The sequence below is a fragment of the Thamnophis sirtalis genome, unplaced genomic scaffold, assembly GCF_051295495.1.
Source record: "Thamnophis sirtalis isolate CommonGarterSnake01/CBP01778 unplaced genomic scaffold, rThaSir2_p1.2 scaffold_2, whole genome shotgun sequence".
Taxonomy (NCBI): Eukaryota; Metazoa; Chordata; class Lepidosauria; order Squamata; family Natricidae; genus Thamnophis; species Thamnophis sirtalis.
This window is the reverse complement of record NW_028261382.1, coordinates 23,327,635-23,351,378: the sequence shown is the minus strand read 5'-3', so window position 1 is coordinate 23,351,378 and position 23,744 is coordinate 23,327,635. Positions and strand designations below refer to the sequence as shown.

General features: G+C 49.7%; 1 protein-coding gene across 2 annotated transcripts in view; it reads left to right on the top strand.

The window, feature by feature from the left end:
• Positions 1-2,028: 2,028 nt before the first annotated feature.
• Positions 2,029-23,744, top strand: part of ANPEP (alanyl aminopeptidase, membrane) — a 41,134-nt gene continuing 19,418 nt past the window's right edge. Inside the window, exon 1 of one of the 2 annotated variants that reach the window (XM_014053777.2) lies at positions 2,029-2,177. The gene's annotated coding sequence lies outside the window, so the exon portion shown is untranslated. Of the gene's footprint in view, positions 2,178-3,650; positions 3,793-23,744 lie in introns of those variants that run through there. The other variant, XM_087704421.1, reaches the window with a different exon arrangement.

Sequence of the window (23,744 nt, the reverse complement as noted above, 5' to 3'; positions counted from 1 at the left end):
AATCTAAGAAACCAGGTAGATTGTGGCCATTGGACAAATTATAATTTTTGGACTGTAGTAGGTTAGCCATGGGCTATACTAGATAGATTGCTGGGCAAAGGCCCCACAGGTGAGCAGGGAGGATTTGAGCTCTGGATTGCCATTTTGCTGGACAAATTTTAAATGAGAAATATATTTTATGCCTCTAACATAGGAAAAGACAATGGGACTAGTGCTTTACTTCTGTGTAAGCTTCAGCAGAATATATTGTACATTTGCCATCTTCAGCATTTAGGAACACCGACCAATCAGATTGAGACAAGCAGGAGGGCCAAACCAGACTTCCTTTTGCGTCTTTCTTTCTGAACAGTGAAAAGTAGAACAACTTTATAGGATGTTCCTTCAAGTTCTTCGTCATGATGAAGTTTCTCTTTCCAAGAGAAGAGGCTCTCTGTACCTCCGGGTTGAACTGTGGAGTTCTTGATGCTCTCTGACTCAAATGATGTAGATTTATAGGTTTTACCCTTCGCCCTCCAGCAATTCTGTGCTGAGACAAGATGCGGCTTCTTCAGGCCAAATAAAAGAATCTTTATTCAAAAGGATAGAGGGGATCAGTGGTGGGTTTCAAAAATTGTTCGAACCTACTCTATGGATGTGGCCTCCTTTGTGGGAGTGGCTTGCCACCCATGTGATCGGATGGGAGTGGTTTGCCGCCCATGTGACCGGTTATGAAGATGCCGATGACACTTGTCAGAACCACCTTAAATTACCTCACACACAGCACTGGCATGCATAAGAATATGATGTAAACTTGTTTTTTAAAAGGCATCTTTGGTTTGCGTTAAAACAACTTCAACACACGCAATGTTCTGATTGCACCACAAACACAGTCGTCATCCTTACCTTTCACAGAGGCACTGAGTTTTATAAATATGAGCATGATAGTGTAGAATAATCATATCCAAGGACCAGTGGTGGGTTTCAAAAATTTTTGGAACCTCTTCTGTAGGTGTGGCCTGCTTTCCGGGTCCACTGGTGGAACCTCTTCTAACCGGTTCGGTAGATTTGAGGAACCGGTTCTACTGAATAGGTGCGAACTGGTGCGAACCTCTGGAGGGGATGTGCAGCCAAACTGCATTCAGAGTAGGGAGGCTGATCGAAATTCACATGAAAATATTTGCTCTTGACATTGGATTTTTTGCAACAACAGGATTTTAAATCTACTATATGTGACCAGTTATTCCAGCTAGAAAAAAAAAAGCAAAATATGAAAATGATCCAACTGGCCGGATCTTCCTGGTATTGTTTAACTTGGACTGGGGCCCGGGGCCTGTATTTAGCATTGTTTATATTTGTGGGGATCATTCTTCTCTGTTTTATTGTATAACTTCAGCTGGAAGGATCTTTTAGGAAGGTGGGTGCCAAGTCACCCACCGATGTGATCTGCGTTCGCTATCCAGTAATATGTAGATTGCCAATGAGATGGCTTCTTTACAAAGTATCCAAAAAATGTTGCTGTAAGCTGTGTATTAATGTGGAAATGACAGAAACTCTTACCTTATCCTGTGGCATTTAATTGATTTGAGTCATAAACTTGTGTTCTAAAATTTTGCTGTTGTAAAAAACATGTAAGCACTTGCACCTGCAATTGAAACCATTTCCTCTTCCCTCCCACCAGTCCACAAAGCCGGCAAGGTCGGGGAACACTGGAGGCATTTCTTCAAGGTCCTTACCATTTCCTCAGCTTGGCACATTCCCCAGCAGGCCAGCTGATTCCCCCATTGCTTGGCTGGAAGGCCTTAAGTTGGAGCCCAGGAGAAGCACCCCGGAAGACCCAACGGCCCTCAGCCACCATCACTGCCCTCCAGAAGACAGGGAAAGCCATTTCCTGTCATGGAGGAATCCTGGAGTTCCCCGGAGGTGCATCTTGAGGAGGCGGGAGGGAGGGAGGGGAAGGAGGTTTAGCAATCGGCCACTTCATGGTTCCTTGATCATAATCCTTTCCCTAAAGCCACAACTTGAATGCCCAAACCAGTTGAGCCAGCCCAGGGCTGCACCCACAAGATACTCCTTGCCAGGAGCATTTGGGACCGGAGGACAGAGGGAAGGCAGAGGAACTGTCTCCTCCATCGGGCAAGTCCAGTTTGCCCTCTGACCGAGGTCTGTGGAGGGATTTTCCAGTAACCCTGAAGGCTCAGGTGGGAGTTTCGCTATCAGAGCTCCGCTTTTGAAAATGTACTATGGGGGGCGGGAGCAGGATTGGGGGGGCTCCAAAGGGAAGTGCAGTCAGCTTAGCAGCTGCTGGGTGAGACCTTTGCAATCTGCCGCAGTGCTGAGCTCCTGGCACATCATCAAGGGCCGGGGGGGGGGGTGCTCTGGGCTTAGGATAGGTTCTCTGAATGCATCAACTGTTGGAAGGTGAAGGCAGCGGAGCACAGCTGGCTCTAGCAACCACGGTTTTGCGGAATGAAGGTGCCACCTTCTGCAAGGAGTAGGAGGCAGCTGCTCTGTTTTACTCCACAGCCAGTTTACTCTGAGGGAAGAGTACAGAGCCCCCTCTGGAGAGCCCATAAAACAATCTGGCAGCGGAGCAATTCTCAGCGTTGCTGGGCAACTGACTCTTCCCATCATCCCTCACCTTGAGGACACAGCAGGGTCGTCTTTGTCCATCTGTTCCCAGGGGCCAGGCCGTGCCAGGCAAGGAAATGGCAGTGCCAACTCGGAGGGAGGGAACTGGGCAACTGTTTTTATCAGCTTCTGCTGGCCTTCTGTTCCACCTGAAGGCACTTGGAGGCAAGGCAGCTTCTCTCCCGCGTGTGCAGCGGTAGAAGGTCCCCAGAACAGCCTGTTGGGGTGTTTGTGTGTGGAGCTGCCTTCTGGGTGCAACTGTGGCAGTGTGTTGAATTCCAGGCTCTGGCTTCTTGTGCTCCAATGGTCTTCAATGAGGGTGGGGTGGGGGGCTCTGTGGACCCTCATCTTGGCTGGAAGGATCTTTTACAGTTGGGCCCTTGAACCATTAGGAATCCCAGCCTCTTTCATTCTCCACTGGCAGGCAGGCGGAGCTTGCAGAGGTCTGGTCCCACTTCCAGTTGCTTGCTCTCCTTGTGCCCTGAAGGCTGGGTCTGAGCAGGCCCCTCACCTGCAGCTCAGAGGCTCTGCTCAGCCTCCAAATCATCGGCAGCTCCTCTGCCTTTGGCTCAAACAACTGCAGTCCTTGGGAGCTGCCAAAACTTAAGAAACATCCCAAGGGCAGAACATAAATCTTGTAAGCAAGTAGATGAAGTATGAACATCTGGAGGAGGAGGAGGAAGCCCTGCCCACTTTTTGAAAAGACCCTGCTCTCCCACCCCCCTTAACCTCCTGCTGCTTCCAAGGCAGAGCAATTCGGATTCAATCCTTGGCAACCCGAGTCGCTCTTTGCCACCGTCCAGGCGGGGCCCGAGGCATTTTCCGCGCGGCCCGTCGGTGGAGAAGCGCCCGCTTCGCCCTCCAGCCGCGGACGCCCTTTCACCCGCGCCCCTGGCAAGCAGCCGGCCGGCCTCCCTCCCAAGGGCGGCGGGGCGCCCGCAGATGCTTTCCAGATGTGGCGGCCTGGCCGCTGACGGGGAGGCGGGCCCAGTCTGGCTCTGTGGCGTCCGGCCGGGCCGGAGTCCCCGCGAGAGGCCAGCCCGCCCCGCGAGGTGACGCACAGCCGGCCACGGCTCGGGCCCCTCACGCCGAGCCCCGCGCCCAGACCCCGTCCTGCTTGCCAGCCAGCCGAGGTCGAGCGGCTCCGGGCCCGCGTGGACGGCAGGGCGGCCATGGGCCAAGCAGGTGAGTCGGCGCGTGCGGCCGGTAGAGGAAGGCGCGGAGGGCGCCGAAGGGATCAGCCGGCCCCGTCGGGCGAGCAGGGCCACCCGGATCCCGGCGTCGCGGGCGGTCCGAGCAGCCGCGGTGACCGCCGCCGCCTTGCTTGGCCTCTCCGGGGAGCGCGGCTGTGGGCCGGGGAGCCGCCCTCCCCCAGGGGCCGCGGGTGGGCGTGGCGGACTCCCCCACCTCGCAGGCGGGGCCCAGTGGGGGCCGCGATCTTGCTCGGGAGGGCCCCGCGTGGCTTTTCCCGGCGACTCTGCCCCAAATCCCATTGGGAGGCCAACGAGGTTCCTGACACCCCCCCCTCCCCGCGCTCTGTTTCTTGATTTGGGAAAGGTCCATTGCCGCCTATTTGCCGGTGGGAAGTCAAGGCGGCTTCCAGGAAATTAGGTTGCCTCAGTCGATCCTCCCAAGGCTTTCCCAAGGGTCGCGGCCGCCTTTCAACCCTTCCTCCCCCGTGTGTGTGTGTGTGTGTGTGTGTGTGTGTGTGTGTGTGTGAGAGAGAGAGAGAGAGAGAGAGATGCCTCCTGCTCTGACGCCGAGCCGCTCGAGAGCTTCGGGGAGCGGGGGGGGGCTGTGCGTGGGGTGTCACCGGGACCTTCTTCCCAGCTGGCTCCTCCCTGTCCACTCCGGCCCTAAGGCTGCTGGGTTTCCTCTCTGATCAGGAAAGGGGAGAATAAAAAGCCCGCAATGCCCCCCCCCCGACTGCTGACGTGTTGGAGCCTTCACGTTCGTTCCTCTTTCTGCAGGGTGGGGGGGAGGTGAGTGCGGGCCCGCGCATCTGATGTCCTTCTCGAAAGGGAAAAGTCAGCACTTCTTTCTGCCCATCGCCCCACAGAAGTGGGGAGGGAGCAGAGATCGCCCTCTGCCTCCCCACACTTTGCTCTTTCATTAATCATCCGCTCCTTGTTATCAGTGTGTCCCTTTCATAGTCTTATCTAATCATTTTCACCAAACTGATAATGCCCAGTGCTAATTTCTATGCTACTCATGCCAACAGCATTTCATAAACAGATAGGAACACTACTCTGAAAGATACTTTGCACACTGAAGCCATGAAAAGGCCATCATAAAAGTGACCATAAAAACCAATCATTTCTGAAGGAAACCGGCTCAGGCAAAGGGAGAACTAGGGTGAGGGGGTGATGAAGACACTTGGGCCAATCCTGGCTCTCAGCCCTAGGAAGCACTCAATGACATCCTTCTGAAAAACATCGTCAAGGAAGAGTAGACAAGAGAATTGGACAGGAGGAAACGGAAGAAAAAAATTGGGCAGCTTTAATGAGAGCTAGCTTGTCATCGTGGTTAGGCAACAGGCTAGAAATTGGGAGACTGGGTTCTAGTCTTGAGGCACAAAGCCAGTCACAATCTTCCAGCCCTAGAAAGCAAGCAACGGAAAGCCAAAAACCTTGCCAAGAAACTGCAGGAACTGGTTCAGGTGGTCGCCAGGAGTTGAGACTGACTCAAAGGCACACAGGCAAAAGAAGGTAAGAGAGAGAGAGAGAGAGAGAAAAGAAAGAAGAAACAAAGACCCACCCAGAGAGAGAGTTCACTTCAAGGAGGCCTACAATGTCTTCTCAGGAGCTTCTGTGCAAGTGGCTCTCACCAACCCTGCCAAAGGCACCATCCTGACCTCTGACATCCTTACGGGGACACAACAGGAGTGAAGCGGTTGCTTCCAGGCTGATGGCCAGGACTCATCCTCTAGAAGAGCTGCCTCTGAGGTCGACTGGGGGCCTCAGAGAAACATTTCTACGTTTGCCTGGAAAAGGGTACATTTCTCTGGCTTCAAGCTTTGCTTCTGCTCTTTCTGCCCCTCCACCCTGCCTACTCCCCCACCTCTGGCATGCTGCCAACCAAACTCCTGGCTGGGATCAGCCTTTCCCAGCCAGAAGAAGAAGGGCAAGGGGTCCCTAGTGGTATGTGGGCTCCTTTCCAGAGAAAGACTACCTTGGGGAGGTGGGCAGGGGTCTGCCAGGTGAGAAATTGCCAGGAGGAACTGGGCAGTGCTGTGAAGCCCTGGGCCAAAAGAGGAAGCAGCATGGCTCCCCTTACTCTTGAGAAACCCACCCTGGGAGATGGAGGGAGATGCAGTCAGGGCAAAACCAACAAAACAGCTGTTTGCCCCTCCCAGCAGCAGAAGCTTTTCCAGGTCATTGACTGCCTTTCTGCTAAATGAATGGGTAACTCATTTAAACTTATAGAAACATTAAGGCTGGGAGGGAAAAAACATGAAAAACAAACACAGCACCCATCTCATTTTTTCAGTATTGTCTGCTATTTGTTAAAATAATATAGAATAAGAGAATTAGAAGGGACCTTGGAGGTCTTTTAGTCCAGGGGTCACCAACCTTTTGGACCTCAGGGACCACTAAATTCATAATTTTAAATCCTGCAGCCCACTAATGTGATCTGCCTAATGACCGGCTGTGTGGGTGTGGCTAGATGGTCATATGAATGGATGGGCATGGCCAACTTGATCAGGGCCCCAACAGGAGACTCTGCAGCAACACAAACATTCATTGCACGTATCTGTCCTGGGCGCCGTAGTTTGAGGACCCCCGATTTAGTTGCATTATAAAAAAGATAATATAAATATTTTTAGTTTTGCTCCAGCAAGACGAGGAAAGGCATATTTTATTTTCTGCTTGCCGCAGAAAGGTTGGCTGAGATCATATTTCATAGTTTCAGCTGCCACTTTGCGGATTAAAATTGCCTGAAGGTAGCCAGGGGGTTCGCTTGCCCAAAGCGTTCCTGCACCAGGAAGAGTGGCCGGTTCCACCACAAAACCGCGGTAGACTAAAGCGCGCTCGACGAAAGCGCGTACCTGACGTCATCACAGCGCGACAAAAACATCGCCACAGCGCGACGAAAACATCACGCTGTGAGTGGTAAAGTTAAAATTAACGCGAAAACCTTACCCTAACCCCCCCAAACCTAACCCTAAACCTAACCCTTAACCTAACCCTAAACCTAACCCTAAACCTAACCCTTAACCTAACGCTAAACCTAACGCTAACCCTTAACCTAACCCTAAACCTAACCCTAACGCTTAACCTAACCCTAAACCTAACCCTAACCCTTAACCTAACCCTAACCCTAACCCTAACCCTTACCTTTACGTGAATCGGCTTGCTTTAAAAGCGCTTTTTAAAGCGCCCTTTTTTCTCCGCGGTGTTTTTTGTCGCGCTGCTGATGACGTCAGAGACGCGCTTTAATCGGGCGCGCTTTAGTGGACCGCGGTTTTGTCGTGCCACGAGAGTGGCCAAGTGAGGGCTGCGGGGGGGCAGTTGATGAAAGGGGGTTCCTTGCAGGTGGTGGAGGACCAGGATCCCCAGGAGGCCTTGCTGAATGGCCTGGCCAAACCTGCCTGCGCCCTGGAGGGAAAGCAGGAAGAGGAGAGCAGGAGAGGCCCATTAGTGTTTGGCTGCCTTCCCTGTCCAGGAGGAAAGCAAAATCCCTCCATTGTTATACATTCAAGGTCCAAGGAGAAGCCAAAGGGCAGCTCCTTAGCCAGTCTCTGGCACCACGCCTGATTTCCCAGAAGAGCCGATTCAGAGCCCGGACTGGCAAAGCCGCAGGTGGTGAGCTGGGATCAAGCCTAGAGATTTCTCGGAGCTCAGGATGCCCCTCCTGGCTTCCTCTTCTGGCTTCAGTGAGGAGGTTCAAGTCAGAAAGGTCTTTCTGGTTGATTGCTTCATTCCCACTTGCCTCTGGAAGCATTGGAAGAGAAATTGGAAGGGTTCACTGTGTTTTCGGCAGTGGGTGAAGCAACAGGCATAATCTGGGAATGGAGGGGAGACGTTTGTGGCAGAACCTTCCCTCCCGCCCATAGCTTCCCTTCTCAGGGGGAGGGCTACACAGGGAAGTGTGCAGTGAAAGCTGTGCTGAGGAAGGACTTTTCAGACCTATGCAAAGATACATGCGGAACAAAGAAGGGGGCACAGCTCTCGTCGTCCCCATGAAGCCACTCTGAGAATATTGAATCTCACCTCCTTCCACCAGGGCCTCGTGCCTGGCTAATGTGGCATTGGCCTCTTCTGCTGCAGCAACATCACAGCCGCTGTTAAATCAGACACAAACAGTTGCCGTTGATCGTGTTTTAAGATGTAGTCAAGGTTTGGACCCCCCATCCCCATAACTTAGTTCCCCATGGGTAAAGTGACCAGATTTTAATATTGGTAAAACAGGACACCATTGACCGGGGTGGGGGTCTTGATTGAAAATTTAGTCTATATGCCGCCTCCTCCTCCAATAGAACTACCACATTTGCCACTGTGGCTGAGATGAAGCCGCCAAAGCTCCCGCTGGCGCCCACGCCCGTGGCAGCGGCGGCACCCCCTCCCCCTCCCTTGGAGCACCTGAGTTGGGCACCACATTACCCCTGCTGCAGCCGCCTCCTCCTCCTGTGCTTTTGAGGAGCCATGAGGCCGCGGGAGCCAGTAGGAAGGCAGCGGAAGGGGCGGGAGCAGGAAAAAAAGCACGGTGGAGGAGGAGGTGGTGGCAGCAGGGGTAACGCAGTGCCCAGCTCAAGTGCTCCAAGCGAAGCGGGAGGCGCTGCTGCCACGGGCGGGCACGGGCAGTGCAAACTACCGTCAGTCGCCCCACGCTCATCAAAACAAGTCCGGGAAGATCCTTTGCAGGCGGCCAGTTCTAGCCGCCTGCAAAGGACCTCCCCAGCTTCCGGAGCCTGTGACAGTAGAAAGCATTGCATGGCAATTGTAAACTGCTGCGTGGTGTTTTTTTGCCACGTACGTGGCCAACTGAAAAATTGGGACTTTTTTGAAACGACGCGGGACAAATATTTCAAAAGCAGGACTGTCCCGCCAAAAGCGGGACTGTCCCGCCAAAAGCGGGACGTCTGCTCACCTTACCCATGGGCCTCCACAGAAGGTACAGAAGTTCGGTACACTTGTACATATCACTGAAACGGCAATTTTACAGCATTCTTAGAATAATTTCCCAAACCAGCCTTTGGATTCTTGCCAAGTCCAATTATAATTCTTCACTAATCTCTGTCCACAGTTCACAGTGGCTATTTCAGCTCCGCCAGCGTCATAGGGCAATAGTAAGAATCTTTTCTGAAACTTGATGGTTGAACAAGAAAATACGCACAGAATAAGTACAGACACAGAATTAGTTGGAGCAGCAAATCCATATATTACTGGCATCTCCAAATAAAACCTTCCACAGGGGTGCGCATGTAAGGTTGCAGCCCCAGCACTGTCTCCTGCAGTACACTCTGAGGTAGCTGTTCTGTGTCACAGGAAATCATGAAACTGCTGCATTGCACATTGCTGACATCAAAGTGCCTTACTAGTGCAGGGCAATTGCACAAACCCATTTCTTACCCAAGAGGGCATTTCCTTCAGCTGGGCACAGGAACCATGCAAGCATGCCTAACAGAACAATCCTGTATCTGTGGGAAACAGACTGAGGCACGGAAATCTTTATGGACTCTGACAAAGTGCACTATCCATCATTCTGTGCATGTTCAAAACATTGGTTTTTTTTTTGGCGGAAATCCCTGCAGATTTCAGATGATTGTGATTGCAAAGTATGAATGCAAATGTTTCCCTGCTGGATAGAAGATAGCAGTGTCACTTCCGTTCCAGAGAGGTTGAAGCAGGAGAAGGAAAAGAAACATGCGTGCGATGCCATTAGAAAATGGGAATTATCTACAATGTTAATTCGTATTTGCCCTCCTGAGGAAAGTGAAGCTCCAGATACTTGTTTATATTTATCACCCTTGGATAACTACATTCATCCCAGGATTAAAAGAGAAGAAGGCAGCTCCATGTCTTCGCTCTCTTCCCTCTGGCAGAAGGTTGTCTGGCAGCTTCTGGCTCTTGGTTCCAAAGGGCTTTGATTCTTCTGCATAGGAGACCCTCTTCCAGACCACTCTTGGGGCCTTAGAAAAGGGACTCTTCCGCACAGATTCCTCCAACAAGGGAGGAATAGGACTCCCTTGCTTCTTCTCTGCTTCCTCTTCCTGGCCATTTTTCTGTCTTCTCCACTCCAACACAGGCCTCAAGAAAAGCACAGATGTATTGGTGACCGCTGTCTGGCTGCTCGTAAGTACTCCCATCTGTGTAAGGGCTCCTAGACCTGCCATCTGACTGGCCATCATCCCTTAGTTGGCTTTCACCGCCTCCTGCTGCCCAAGGGGGTCATTTCATTGTTTCTCCACCAGAAGGATGTAGGAGTCTTCAACCTTGGCAACTGTGAGACCTGTTGACATCAATTCCCAGAATTCCCCAGCCAGGCAGCATGGTTGATCTCTGAATTCTGGGAATTCAGTCCACACATCTTAAAGTTGCCAAGTTGGACACCTGTGATGTATACGATGCAGCTTTCTTTAAACTCTCAGAGCAGAGAGATAGAGAGGTTGCTCACTCCCATGCATGGGTTTGCAGGGCTGGACTTCTGTTTCTGAAGGGTGTGTGCAGCCTTCCCACAGACAGGCCCTACACAACCTGTTTCTCTCACCGTTGCTCTTTTCTAAGAAAGCCCATCCCAGCCCACCATTCCCTTTTCCTTCCAAGGATTCTTTTCACCCGGACTTTGCAGAACCAAGGCTCCCTTCCTAAAACCTAGTGGTTTTCTCAAATTTTTACCAAACTGGAGCAATAACAGGAAAAGGACATCAGATGCAATCCTTCTGAAACATTTTCATTTTGAAATGATTTTAAATGGAAGGAATATTATTGGGATGGGAAAATAGGAGAAGAAAAGGAAATATCCATATTTTTGTAAACTTTACTTAAGTTGGTAGTATATAAATACTGTAAATTCATACACATACAGTATGCATACGTACGTAACCCTTTTGTAGATATTAAGTAACTGGAGTCTCAGTATATTTCAATCATTCACTCTCTTCTTTCTTGGTTCATGGTTTATAAAATGGGGCTGTTGATCTGAGCTTCAAAACTCTGTTGGCTGATCATATGGAACTTTAATCAGCCACTTCTGCAGCCTCCTTTTTCTGATTTCAGATTAACAGAGTTGCAAGGGACCTTGTAGGTCATCTAGCCCAAGCAGCTTTCATGATCATATTTCTCAGAGTTTCCCAAGCTTCTTGAGTTGTTTTCCCCTTTAGAATTTTCATCTAAGGAATCTTTCCCAAGTTCTCTCTCAGTTTGTTAAAATTTAAAATCTTTTAAAATCTAGGACTCTGGTAACATTATGTTCTATTGCTTGTATTTGTGTTATGTTGAACTCTAGTAAGACATGATCACTCTCACCCAAGGTTCCTTTGGTTTCAACTCCCTCTATCACATCTTCTCTGTTTGTAAGAATTAAGTCCAGTATGGCTGTCCCTCTAGTTCTCTCCTCTACCTTTTGGACAACAAAGTTGTCGGCTAGGTTAGCCAGGAACCTGTTCAATTTCTCACGGTGCAGAATTATTCTTCCAATTGATGCCAGGGTAATTGAAGTCACCCATTACTATTGTAGTGTGTTTCCTACATATATTTGTTAGTTGATTGGCAAAAAGTACATCTTTTTTTCTGCTTGGTTGGCTGGCCTGTAGTATACACCTATGGCCATGTTATTCTTTTTTTTTTCTTTTTTATTGATCCATATGCATTCTAGGAGGTTTTCGTCTTTGGTTTCGTGCATTTAGCAATGTAGTGGTCCTTTACATACAGTGCTACTCCACATCCTCTTTTATGGCATCTGTTTTTTTTTTTGAATATTTTGTATCCTTCTATCAATATGTTCCAATCATGGGTTTCATCCCACCAGATTTCTGTAATTCCAACTATATCATATCTACCTTCATGTATTAATAGTTCAATTTCACCCTGTTTGTTCCCCAAACTTTGTGCATTTGTATATAGACTTTTGAGGCCTTTGGATATGTCTCCTATTTGGTATTTCAGTTTGTCTTCCTTCCCATCCCTCCTTACCTCATTATTTGACTTGTTTTCTAGGGTTTTTTGCTTGGAAGTAGTTCCTGGAGATTGGTCTTCCTCCCCCCTCTATTTTAGTTTAAAGCCCTCCTGATAAGTTGAGCCAATCATTTTCTGAAAACATTCTTCCCAGTCTTCGTGAGGTGCAGCCCATCCCTTGGCAGAAGTTAGTTAGTTAGTTGTTGTTTTTTTTAGTTGAGTTTATTTATAGGCCGCCCTTTTCCCTGAGGGGACTCAGGGCGGCTAACAACTTGTATGGGAGGGGAAGACATACAATAACATAAAAACACAATATATAATTAAAACCAAGCAACATTCATACAACATTCGGGTGGGGGTGGACTATGGTCTTACCCCCAGGCCTGGCGGGATAGCCAGATCTTGAGGGCTGTGCGGAAGGTCTGAAGGGTGGTGAGGGTACGAATCTCCACGGGGAGATCGTTCCAGAGGGTCGGAGCTGCTACTGAAAAGGCTCTCCTCCGCGTAGTTGCCAGCTGGCACTGGCTGGCAGATGGCACTCGGAGGAGGCCTAATCTGTGAGATCTTATGGGTCGAGAGGAGGTGATTGGCAGAAGCCCCTCTTGGAGGCAGTACAGTCCATGGTCCAGGAATCCAAAGTTTTTTGGGTGACACCAACCCTTTAGCCACTTCTAGAATCCTTTGTTCTCTTACTGGATGTTGGCATATTGTTAGCAGTACAGTACAGCACAACCTCCCTTTTCTACTTAAACATCTTGGAGGTTTCAGCTTACAAGTTGCTTATCAAAAAGCTTTTGGTTGCTTTTCTTCAAAAAAAATGAACTGAAGTGAAAGCAAAACATTCATTAGAAGTCATGTTCATCAGTGGAATTTGCTAAAATGAAATTTGGCTAGAGAAGAAGATCTTGTGTTTGAAAAAGATTTTATTTTTAGAGTGGATTAATGAAAGCGTGATTGAGCACAAGGAACCTCAGCAGCAGCAATTCCTTGAGTTATTCCTTCGTCACACTTTGTGAGATAAGCTCATAAGCAGGAGCAATTAATTAATAGCTCTTTATGGTTTAGATTTCATCTGTCAATGGTTATTAGATGCTCTTAAAGGACCTGCCTTTAATTACATCTTACCTATGAAAGAATTACTGCCTTGGACTATGGCAGGCCTCTTCCCCTTAACAACCCTCTGGACACGCATTGAGAACTCCCCAGGGTGTGTATTTATATGTGTGATCTAGAAGGAGTTGCAAACAGTTCTGTGGGTTTGGGACCAGCTGGAGCCTTCCAGTTCAGATTAGAGACAATCTTGGCTCTCTTGCTTAAACTCTTCTGTTTCAATAGTCTCTTGCAGAAGAAAAGCAACCTGCGGTACATAAGAGCTGCTCTCAATTACAAATAATCCCAGTAACAATACAATTATACTGTTACTACTACTATTATGACTGAGACTAAGAATGAAGAACTGGGCATGCTAGCAGGCAATGAAGGATCCCAGTTGCCTCAAAGGTTTCGGATTGGCTAGAAGAAGTAATTGCAGGGCTGCGAAATGCTCCCCCTCCCCGGGCTCTTTGGGGGCTGCTGCATGACCACTCCCACGTCTCTCTGGGCTGCTAAAGGCTTCCTGGCCAGTCCTGGGTCTTCCTGCGCTGAAATTGCTGACTTAAGTGGCGGCTGATGCAGGCCAAGCCAGCAGTTAGCAGTGGGGAACAAATTCTCCTGGGGGGGCACTTTGCCTTGTGCTGCTTCCACCCCAATGAAATGAGGCAACCTGAAAATAAGTTGCTAGTGATCGGGTGGATTGAGATGTCCTGGTGGATCGTGTGATGTTTGGGAAGTCCATTTTTATTTATTTTATATAATTATATTTTATAATACCATTTATTTATTGGACTCCATTAATTGGCCACTTTTTCTGGGTTCAACTGTTCTTGACTGGCATGAGCACTTATCAAAATTTCAGGATTTTATAGACCCACAGGACAAAGGTACCTCTGAGCTGACCTAGTACAGACCAGCTGCTGTCCCATTTAGGGGAGAAGGGATGGAAAGGGATTTTAGGGCAGGGCTTCTCCAAAATGCTGCCCGGTGTAGCTGCCCCACATGGATTTGGGACTTGGACTCCTCCTAAGGATGCCGAGGAAGGATGCTTCTGATCTTGGCTCCTGGGGTGCCCTGTGCCTGCAGTGAAGCAGTGAGTGGGGGGTGGAGATGGGGGTCCTTGAATTGCAGCACATGGGAAGTCATGGATTTCTTCTATGTGACACTGACTGGGCTTCCCAGAAACCATAGAGTGGCTCACACTGTCTCACAGAAGCCTGTTAGTGCTGGAATGCCCCCCCCACACACACCCCGGTAGCTTCTGGAGGAAGGCCACCTTGTGTTGATGCTCCGTGAGGGGCTCATGGAGAAATCCCTGCTGGCAGTGTGCGCTGGGTTGTTTTCAGGCAGAAGCACAGCTATAGGGCAGTGATGGCAAAACCTTTCCTTACGGCGTGGCAAAATTGCATGTGCACATGCTATTGCCATGCCCACTCAATTCTCCCCCCCCCACTGTGCATGTGCACATGCAACCCTGCACATGCACGCTCAACCCCCCCCCCCTGCATACATGCACAACCTCTCCCTAGCTCCTTGGAGGCTCTCTGGAAGCTAGAAACAGATCATTTCTGAACTTCCGATTGGGCCGTTGGGGCCGTTTTTCACCCTCTCCAGGCTTCAGGAAAGCCTCTGGAGGGTGGAAAGGGCAAAAAACAGCCTCAGCGGCCCAACCGGAAATTTGTTCCTGCTCCCCTGGCCTTCTGGAAGGGCAATAAATCAGCTGGCTGGTGTGCATATGCACACCAGAGCTGACGGCTGGCGTGCCACCAAATATAGCTCCGGGTGCCACTTGTGGCACGCCTGCCATTGGTTCGCCATCAGGGCTATAGAGCATACCTACCTGGTGCTGTCTGTCCATCTACCCTTTGGAATGTCTTCTAACCCAACCCCCTGTTCAAGCAATTGAAGACTCTTCAGGAATCAGGAATCTCAGGAATGAGCCGAGGTGGCGCAGTGGTTAGGGTGCAGTACTGCAGGCCACTTCAGCTGACTGTTATCTGCAGTTCAGCGGTTCAAATCTCACCGGCTCAAGGTTGGCTCAGCCTTCCATCCTTCCGAGGTGGGTGAAATGAGGACCCAGCCTGGGGGGGCAATATGCTGACTCTGTAAACCGCTTAGAGAGGGCTGAAAGCCCTATGAAGCGGTATATAAGTCTAACTGCTATTGCTATTGCTATCCCTGAAAGGGGCTTCTGGTTCTTAGTTCCTGGGCTGAGCGAAATCTCTATTTGTCGGTTGAGAAGAAACAGGCTTGAGAGTCCCCCTTAAATCCTTCCACCAGAGAGTCTTGACCAAGTGCTTCCGGGTCTCATCCCATGAGCTCAGCCCCCTCCCCAGAACCCGCCTGCCTGATTCTCCTGGGGTCTCTGCTTAGTCAGGTGGAAGCAGGTATTCTGGTCCTCCCAGTCAGCGCTTGTTTGGAGGCAATCTTTTCCCTTCCACAGATAAGCATCTGTTCGCCTGCAGACTTCTGGCCTCACTTCCTCTTTTGGAATTCCCCAGGCGGCTCCCATTTGCTCTGCCTGCGCTCAGAGTTCTGCGCTCAGAGTTCTCCTTAGAGAGGAGAGCTGGAAATGGCAGAAAATGAGATTCTTCACCTAGGAAAAGGAAATCGTGTGCCCAAAAGGACCCCCATGTGGCAATGGGTAGACCTTACTTAATGACAGTGACTTATTTAGTGACTGTCTGAAGTTACAACAGAGCCCCCTCCAATTTCCTTATGATTGGGTCACATGATTGCATTTCGGGCACCTGGCTTACTTTTATGGCAGGTTGCACCATTACATCACATGACGTAATGACTTTTTTCCCAGTTTCCAGACTTTTACACTGATGTCTCACAAAACAACACCCATAAGAATGACTTGCTTTATAGCCACAACATTCACTTTATGACTTCCATATTCACTTAATGACCACTGCAAAATCAGGTTGGTGATGTGCGTGCATTTGGATGTATGGTTTATGATGGAAATTCTGTGCTCCATCCATGACAGTTGCAAGTGGAGCGCCGTATGTACTTACAAAAAAGTTCTTCGCGTAGGAACTGACTACAGACAGAATCCGGGGTCCTGTCATGTGGCTGCAAAAACAGGCAAATGCAACCTTAGTTTGTTTTCAATAGATTTCTTGGGTTCTTCTCCTGCCAGGCTGCATGTCAGGTGCCTGTTTACAAGAGAAGCGGAAGAAGAGACGGTGAGCAATCCACCCTCGGCCCTAATGCTGAAGCCTTTGGGAAACACCAATTTCTTACTGGCTGTGTTGGGCTTCCCGTGAAGTGGCAAGATTGCAGAGAGAGTTTGGCTTTTGCTGCTTTCTGGAATGATGTTGCTCTGCTCTATCCAGTTCACTGGACGATACTGGAGACTGTGGTGAGAGGTGGGGGCCGTAGCAAGGACCAAAGCTCTCAGGGCCCTAAAAATAGAGAGATACTGGCTGGCACAAACCCTGGGCAGGCCAATTGTACCATGATGACTCCGGGCTGGGCTGACCTGCCCCCTCTTGTACACCTTCCCCTCTCACTGCATCTGTCAGGTGCCCCTGGGAGCTCCTCCCCGCCCCCCGGGTTTCCCCCATGGCCACCTGGGTTGATCCCAGCCTCTCCCCCACCTCACTTCAGATAGGGATTAACAGAGTAGGAAGGGACCTTGTAGGTCATCTAGACCAGTGTTTTTCAACCTTGGCAACTTGAAGATGTCTGGACTTCAACTCCCAGAATTCCCCAGCCAGCGAATGCTGGCTGGGGAATTCTGGGAGTTGAAGTCCAGACATCTTCAAGTTGCCAAGGTTGAAAAACACTGATCTAGACCAACCAACCCCCAAGCATGGTTTATCACCCATGATGATAAACCTATGGCATGTGTGCCACAGGTGGCATGCAGAGCCCTCTCTGTGGGCATGTTAGCCATCATCCCAGCTCAGCTCCACCACACATGCACATGCACCTCCTGCCAGCCAGCTGATTTCCGGGTCCCTGCCGTGCATGGGGGGGCATGTAGGAGGTGTGTGTGCATCAGGGGTGGGTTTCAACCGGTTCGCGGCGGTCCCTGCGAACCGGTTGGTCGGCGAACCCGGAAGTAAGTAACTTCCGGGAACGGCGAAGGGCGCACCCGCCCGCCCACGGTCCTTGCCCAGTTTTGACGAGTTCTGCGCTTCCACGCATGCGCAGGACACATACAGCGCCTGCGCGATCCTCCAGGAGCAGCTGGAGCATCGCGCAGATGCTAGTACGCATGCGTGCACCGCGCGCGTGCACGAGGACACCGCCGGCCCCGTTCCAACCGAACCGGTTGGAACGGGGCAAGAAACCCACCCCTGGTGTGCATGCAAGGGAGAAGTGGGTTGCTACCGGTTCACACCGGTTCAGGCGAACCAGTTGTGGATATTGGGATTGGGTCGCCAATCTGGTAGAGATGGCAGGCTGGCCAGGGCCTCAAACTGGTCCTCCGGTCCCCACTGCCATTGCCAGCTTGTTTTTTTATATTACTTTTTCATGTTCTGCACATGTGCAGAACAATTTGCAGGCAACTGTGCCAGGTGAAGGGAGTGCATGCACACAAAGCGCAGACACAGTGAACTGGCAGCAATGCCAGCAGCAACCCATCCCTGGTGGGGGGCGCATACATGTGCAGGGGTGGGAGGGTCTCACATGCCTGCGTGGGGCAGGGGTAGTGTGTGGGGGGGGTTTGTGTGCATTGCATTATGGGTTTCGGCATGCGAGGACAAAAAGGTTAGCCATCAGTGCCCTACACGATTTCTGAGGGATGGCAGTCCAGTCTCTTCTTGAAAGCTTCCAGTGATGAAGCTCCCACAACTTCTGAAGGCAACTTCTGTTCCATTAGTGGATTGCTCTCCGCTGTCAGAAAGTTCCTCCTTATGTCCAGGTTGATTCGCTCCTTGTTTAGTTTCCGTCCGTTGTTCCTTCTCTGGCCTTCAGGTGCTTTGGAAGATAGCTTGACTCCCTCCTCTCTGGGGCAGCCCCCCAAACATCAAGGTTGCTGTATCAAATTCAACCAGGAGAATCCCATGGCGGCCATGCGAGGAGGCCCTTCCGTCTTTTCTCTTTGCCATTTACTCCTGAAAGCTTCATGGATGATTTTGAAAAAGATCAAGTGTCGTTTCTTGATATTACAGAATAGAACTATTACAAAAATGTGGCCTCTGAAGTGTGGCGAGGGCTCAGATTATTCAGCCCCCTGACCTCAGAAGGAAGGACGGAAGCAGAGCAGGGAGCGGAGTCTTCTCACCACCTGAGAGGTTCAAAGAGGCTCAGGGAAGATGCTGAAGGAAGAGGGGAGGGGTGGGGGAGCCCAGCCAAGGAGGCCGAGGGCAGCCCTTTCCCACTCCTTGTGAAGCAGCAGCCTCTCTTTCCATAAGACTCAGGATGCTGAAGAAACAGAACAGAAGAACAGAGTTGGAAGGGACTTTGGAGGTCTTCTAGTCCAGCCCCTTGCACAAGCAGGAGACTCTATACCAGGGATGGCTAACCTTTTTCTTGTCACGTGCCAAAAGAGTGCAACAGCAGACATGTACCTGCACCCACAATGCAATAGACGTGTGACACCCCCCTGCACCCATCCCCCCAGTGCATAGGCAAGTGATCCCCCCGCTTCCCCCACTCCCTGCGCATGTGCACATGACCCCCACGCCCCATTTTGGGCCTAGCAAGCTTCCCTCCTGGCACTAAAAATGGGCTGCAGCGAGGGGGGTTGCATTTGCGCTGCACCCCCCTGTGTTCTCCCCGCACATATGCACCCGACCACCCACCTACATATGCATGCGCCCTGTGCATGTGCAGCAGAGACACGAAAATCAGCTGGCTGGCGGGAGTTGTGATGGAGCTGAGCTGGGGCGATGGTTGGCGGGCCCGCAGAGAGGGCTCTCTGTACCACCTATGGTACGCATGCCATAAGTTCACCATCATGGCTCTATGCTATCCTGGACGATCCGCTGTTCAGCCTTGAAAACCTCCAGTGTTGGAGCAGCTACAACTTCTGGAGGGAAGCTTTTCCCTGGTGAATTGTTCTTGTTGCCAAGAAATGCCTTCTTGGTTCTAGCTTGCTCCTATCTTTGATTAGATTCCACCCATTGCTTCTTGTCCTGCCTTCCGGTGCCTCCTCAGTCCAGGCTTTGGATGGGTTCTTTACCCTTCCTCCATAGCAGGAGTTCTGTGGGTGGAATTCTATGCTGCCCCCATCATACAAGTGGCTCTAGGCAGCATAGAGCAGTGATGAAAAACGTTTTTGTAAACGTGTGCCAAAATTGTATGTGCGCATGCGATAGCGCATGCCCACGTGACCCACACTGCAATGCACCCTGCCCACCTGCGCATGCATACATGACCCCCTGCATGGGGGGGGGGAAGAGGAAGCCCCAGGATTCCTGAAACCTCCAGAGCCTGGGGAGGGTGAAAAACGGGCCCAGTGGGCCAACCGGAAGTTTGGAAATGATCAGTTTCTGGCTTCCGTGGCACCAGGGGAGACTGTTTTCACCCAACGGGCCAACTGGAAGGCGCTGGAGCTGACAGCTCGCGTGCCACAGGTTTGCCATCATGGACATAGAGCATATTAGAACAATAGAAGCAAGGGCAAAAAAATGGAATAGGACAAGCCAACATAGCCAAGAGAGGCAAACCTTCAGACAAATGGGTCTGAGCCAGAAAGAGCATCAACGGGGATTAACAGCCGAAAGCTTCCTAGCAGCCGGTGTAGCTTACAGAGCAGTCCTGTTATCCAGGTAAACCCACCCAGAACTGCTTGTGCTGCCATACTCTGGAGCCTCTGGAGCTTCTGAATGGTCTTCGAAACTCATCCTTGTAGGGTGTATTGCAATAGGCCAACCATGAATAGCCATGAGGAGTTCCTCCCAATCCAGGGAAGGGTGTCCTTAGTGCACAGTCTGGCCACAGATGCCATCTGCTCTTCAATCTGGACTTTGGGATGAGCCCCAAATTGCACGTCTGTTCCATCTGGGGAGTAAATTCCATCAAGAAGAGATGGTGAAAGATCCCCAGAAATGGAGGGCCTGTGAATGCACAGCAAGTGTCAAGTGTTGTTCAGCCTGAGCTTGTGCTGTCCCATCCAGAGATCACAGCCTCCAGGCCCCAAGACACAGGCTCAAGAGCAGGTATGCAATAGGGCATCCTCTGCATGTTGATGATACCTGATCCCATGCCAGTGAATAACCTCACCCAGCAACCTCGTGCAGATGTTGTAGAGAATAACTTTGCTCTCGTTTTCCAAATTTCTGCCTGTGTAAACATGTTGGTTAACTTGAATCAACCTGTTGTTTGTGGTGAGCTCAGCATCTTGTATCAACTTAGCTGAATGAAAATAGGCCAAACAAGTTGTTCCGCTACTGAGGCCAAAGAAAGCTTTCATGCATTTGCCACAGCTTCTTCGGGGAACCAGAACTCCTAAGCTACTATCACTGCCACCAAGTCAGTACCTAAACCGGCTCTTAGGCAGCTGCACTTTGCATCTCTGCCTGACCAAAGAGGACAGCAGATGCAGACCTAGTCTTCTAGAAGAAGGTCACAATTGGGCCAAAGAGAGGACCAGGAGGTTTAGGGCAAAGAACAACTTTGTTAAGATGTGTCATGCCAGCAATTTTGGAAACTGCTGTCATGATTCTATCCTCTCCTTTTCAGGGAACGTATTCAGAAGATGATGTAACGTCCACAATTGAGTTCTTATCATAAAGGGAGATAGAACATAGAATAACAAGGAGGGAAGGGACGTAGAAGCACTTCTGGTCCAGCCCTTTGCTTGAGCAGGAGATCTTATGTGGTTCTGGATAAATGGCTGTCCAGTGTCTTCTTGAAAACCTCTCGTGATAGAGTACCCACAATGTCTGAAATCAAGCCATTCCACTGATTAATTTTTTTTCGCTGACAGGAAATTTTCTCTTTAGTTCTCTCTTTGATTGTACTTGTATGTTTCAAACCAAGAAAGAAAAGAAGTTCAGCTACCATTACTCAGCTTCCAGATCTCCTAATCTTCCATCTGTTGCTTCTTGTCCTGCCTTCAGGTGCCTTAGAGAATCGGTGTCTCTTCCTTAGAGGAGATAAACCTAGTTCCCTCCACTGTTTGTGTGTTTTAGCCCCCAGACCCTTGATGATCTTTTTGGCCCTTATCTGCACTTTTTCCAGGGTCTCAACATCTTTTTTGTATTGTGGTGACCAGCTCTGGAGGCCGTGTTCCAAATGGGGCCTCTCCAGTGCAGTCTAAAGCAGTATTGCAGAGTTTCTCTCTCATTTAATGTCTCAGTAGTTAAAGTCCCCCATTACTGCTGTAGTATGCTTCCTGCACACTTTAGCTCAGTGATGGCTAACCTTTTTGTCGTTGTGTGCCGTAATTGTGCACTTGACAGTGCACATGCACATGTGCCCACATCCTTCCCCCTGCGCATGTGTGTGTGCCCCCATGCCCCGTTTTGGGCCTAGCAGGCCTCCCTGCAGCCTCCTGGAACCAAAAGCGGGGTGGGGGCACATCCCCCACACTCCCCCTGCCCCCACACATGCACACATGTCTCCCATATGTGCCCTGCTCCCTGCGCATGTGCAGCAGGGACCCAAAAATCAGCCTGCAGAGTGGGTCCATGTTCCACCTGTGGCACGTGTGCCATACTTTTGCCATCACAGCCTTAGCTAAATGATAAGCAAAAATATTATCTCTTTGCTTGATTGAGTTGCTTGTGGTACAGGCCGATGTCTATGCTATTTCCTTTACCTTTGATTTTAACCCAAATGCAGTCAAGAAGGCTTTTGTCCTTGGTTTGTTTGGGGTTGTGTGTGTGGGGGTTTTTTTTTTGGTCATTTCTGTAGAGGTGTAGTTATTTCTTACATATAACAGATTAACAGAGTTGGAAGGGACCTGGTAGGTCATCTAGTCCAACCCACCATCCAAGCAGGAGACCCTGAACCAGTCTCTTCTTGAAAGCCTCCAGTGATGAAGCTCCCACAACTTCCAAAGGCAACTTCTGTTCCATTGGTTGATTGCTCTCACTGTCAAAAAATTCCTCCTTACTTCCAGGTTGAATCTCTCCTTGTTCAGTTTCCATCCATTAGTCTGGCCATAGAGTGCCTTGGGAAATAGCTTGACCCCTTCTCTCTGTGGGAGCCCCTTAAATATTGGAAAACTGCTATCATGTCTCCCTGGGTCTTTCTCTTTGCTAGAGTAGCCATGCCCAGTTCCTGTAATCTTATTCATATGTTTTAGCCTCCAGTCCCTTAATCATCCTGGTTGCTCTTCTCTGCACTCTTTCTAGAGTCTCAACATCTTTTTTATAGTGTGGTGACCAAAACTGGAGGCCGAATTCTAGGTGTGGTCTTATTAAGGCTTTATAGAGTGGTATTGGTACCTCCCTTAATCTTGATTGTATATCTCTGTTAATGCAATTTAGGATTGCATTGGTTTATGCAATTCCATTTCCTCTTTTTTTATTATTTTTATTACATAAACCACACATACATACATAAAAAAAGAACAACCACACACACACACAGAGACAAAAAAAACCCATAATCACATACAGCATGTCATTTGGTTACAGGTGTTTTAACATTTATCATTCTTATACATTTATTATTTCATTTAATAGGTTATAATATACTGTTTGGGTTGCTTTATTTACCATCCCTTCCTCCTGTTGTAACACCACCTTATTTCCCCTTTCTTTTCTCCCTCCCTCCCTTCTCTACTTTCTTCCTTCCTCCTCTCCTTTCCCTTCCTTCTTCCTGTACCTTTCTCCTACTCCCACTCTTCCTCTTCCCCTTCCTACCCTCTCCCCTCCTCCCCTCCGTCCTCCTCTCCCCACCTCCCTCTTTTCACCCTCTCTCCCTTCTCTATTTTCTTCCCTCCTCCTCTCCCTCCCCTTCCCTCCTCCCCCACTCCATTTCCTCTTTTGTTAGGTCTGCTTCTTCTGAACAATTTAAATGTCTCTAGCTGTACTTTCCAGTCATGGGTTTCATCCCATCAAGTTTTGGGAATTGCCTTTTTGTTCCTCATACTTCAAGTGTTAGTATTTAGGCCTCTGAGTTCTTTTTGAATGGCCCCACATTTGCTTCCTGCTTCTTCTGTTTTGTATCTGAGGTCCCATTCTTTCTTACACTTGGTTCGTTGTCTTGGGTTTATGTTTGGGATTACATTCTAAAATGGGTCTTCCCACTCCACCGATTTCAATTTAAAGCGCTTTGGATAAGCCAAGTCAGTCGTTGTCTAAGAACGTTCTTCCTGGTTCTTATGCAACACCGCTCATCCCTTGCTAGGAAGCTTTCCTCACATGTGTCACACAGATCGTGCAGAGATTGAGAGTAGCTGAACTGACCCTGCTGGGAACACTCAACCTCCCACCACTGGTTCAGAAATTACCTCTGTCATGTTGTGCAGACACACACACATACCCCCGCAACAAAGGGCTTGGGTGTAAATCCTGACTTGATATTTAAAATGTACCATATATGATTGGCTTCAGCCAAGATTGTGTGTTGAAATGGAAATGCTTTTTACTTCAGTTGCAGCCCTGTCGGTGATTTGACAAGAATGACACAACAGAGGGAGGGAAACCACAGTCTGTGATCCCAGTTCAGGTTGACCGGAATTCATAGAAGTGACTGCAATTTTTTTTTAACTTTCACAACCTTCTGCAAAATTCAAGAACACAGAGCTATAGAGAGCTTGTAGGAGGAGAGCCATGTTTGTCTCTGAGTGTGGGAACTGCTTCTCTGACTAGCAGAATAGACTAAAGGGCATCCCTCTGTGGAGCTCCTCTCAGCCCCCTGGAGCAGTTGGCAACCAATCCCGATTGGGGGGATCCTGGCTTGGAGGCAATATTAGGAGGGCCTTAGTTGTGGAGTCCTGGGTGCTCTCAGGACTTGCAGAGGTTTCCTTCCCCAACAGGGTGGGAGGGAGGGTGGGCTTTGCTCTCTCTG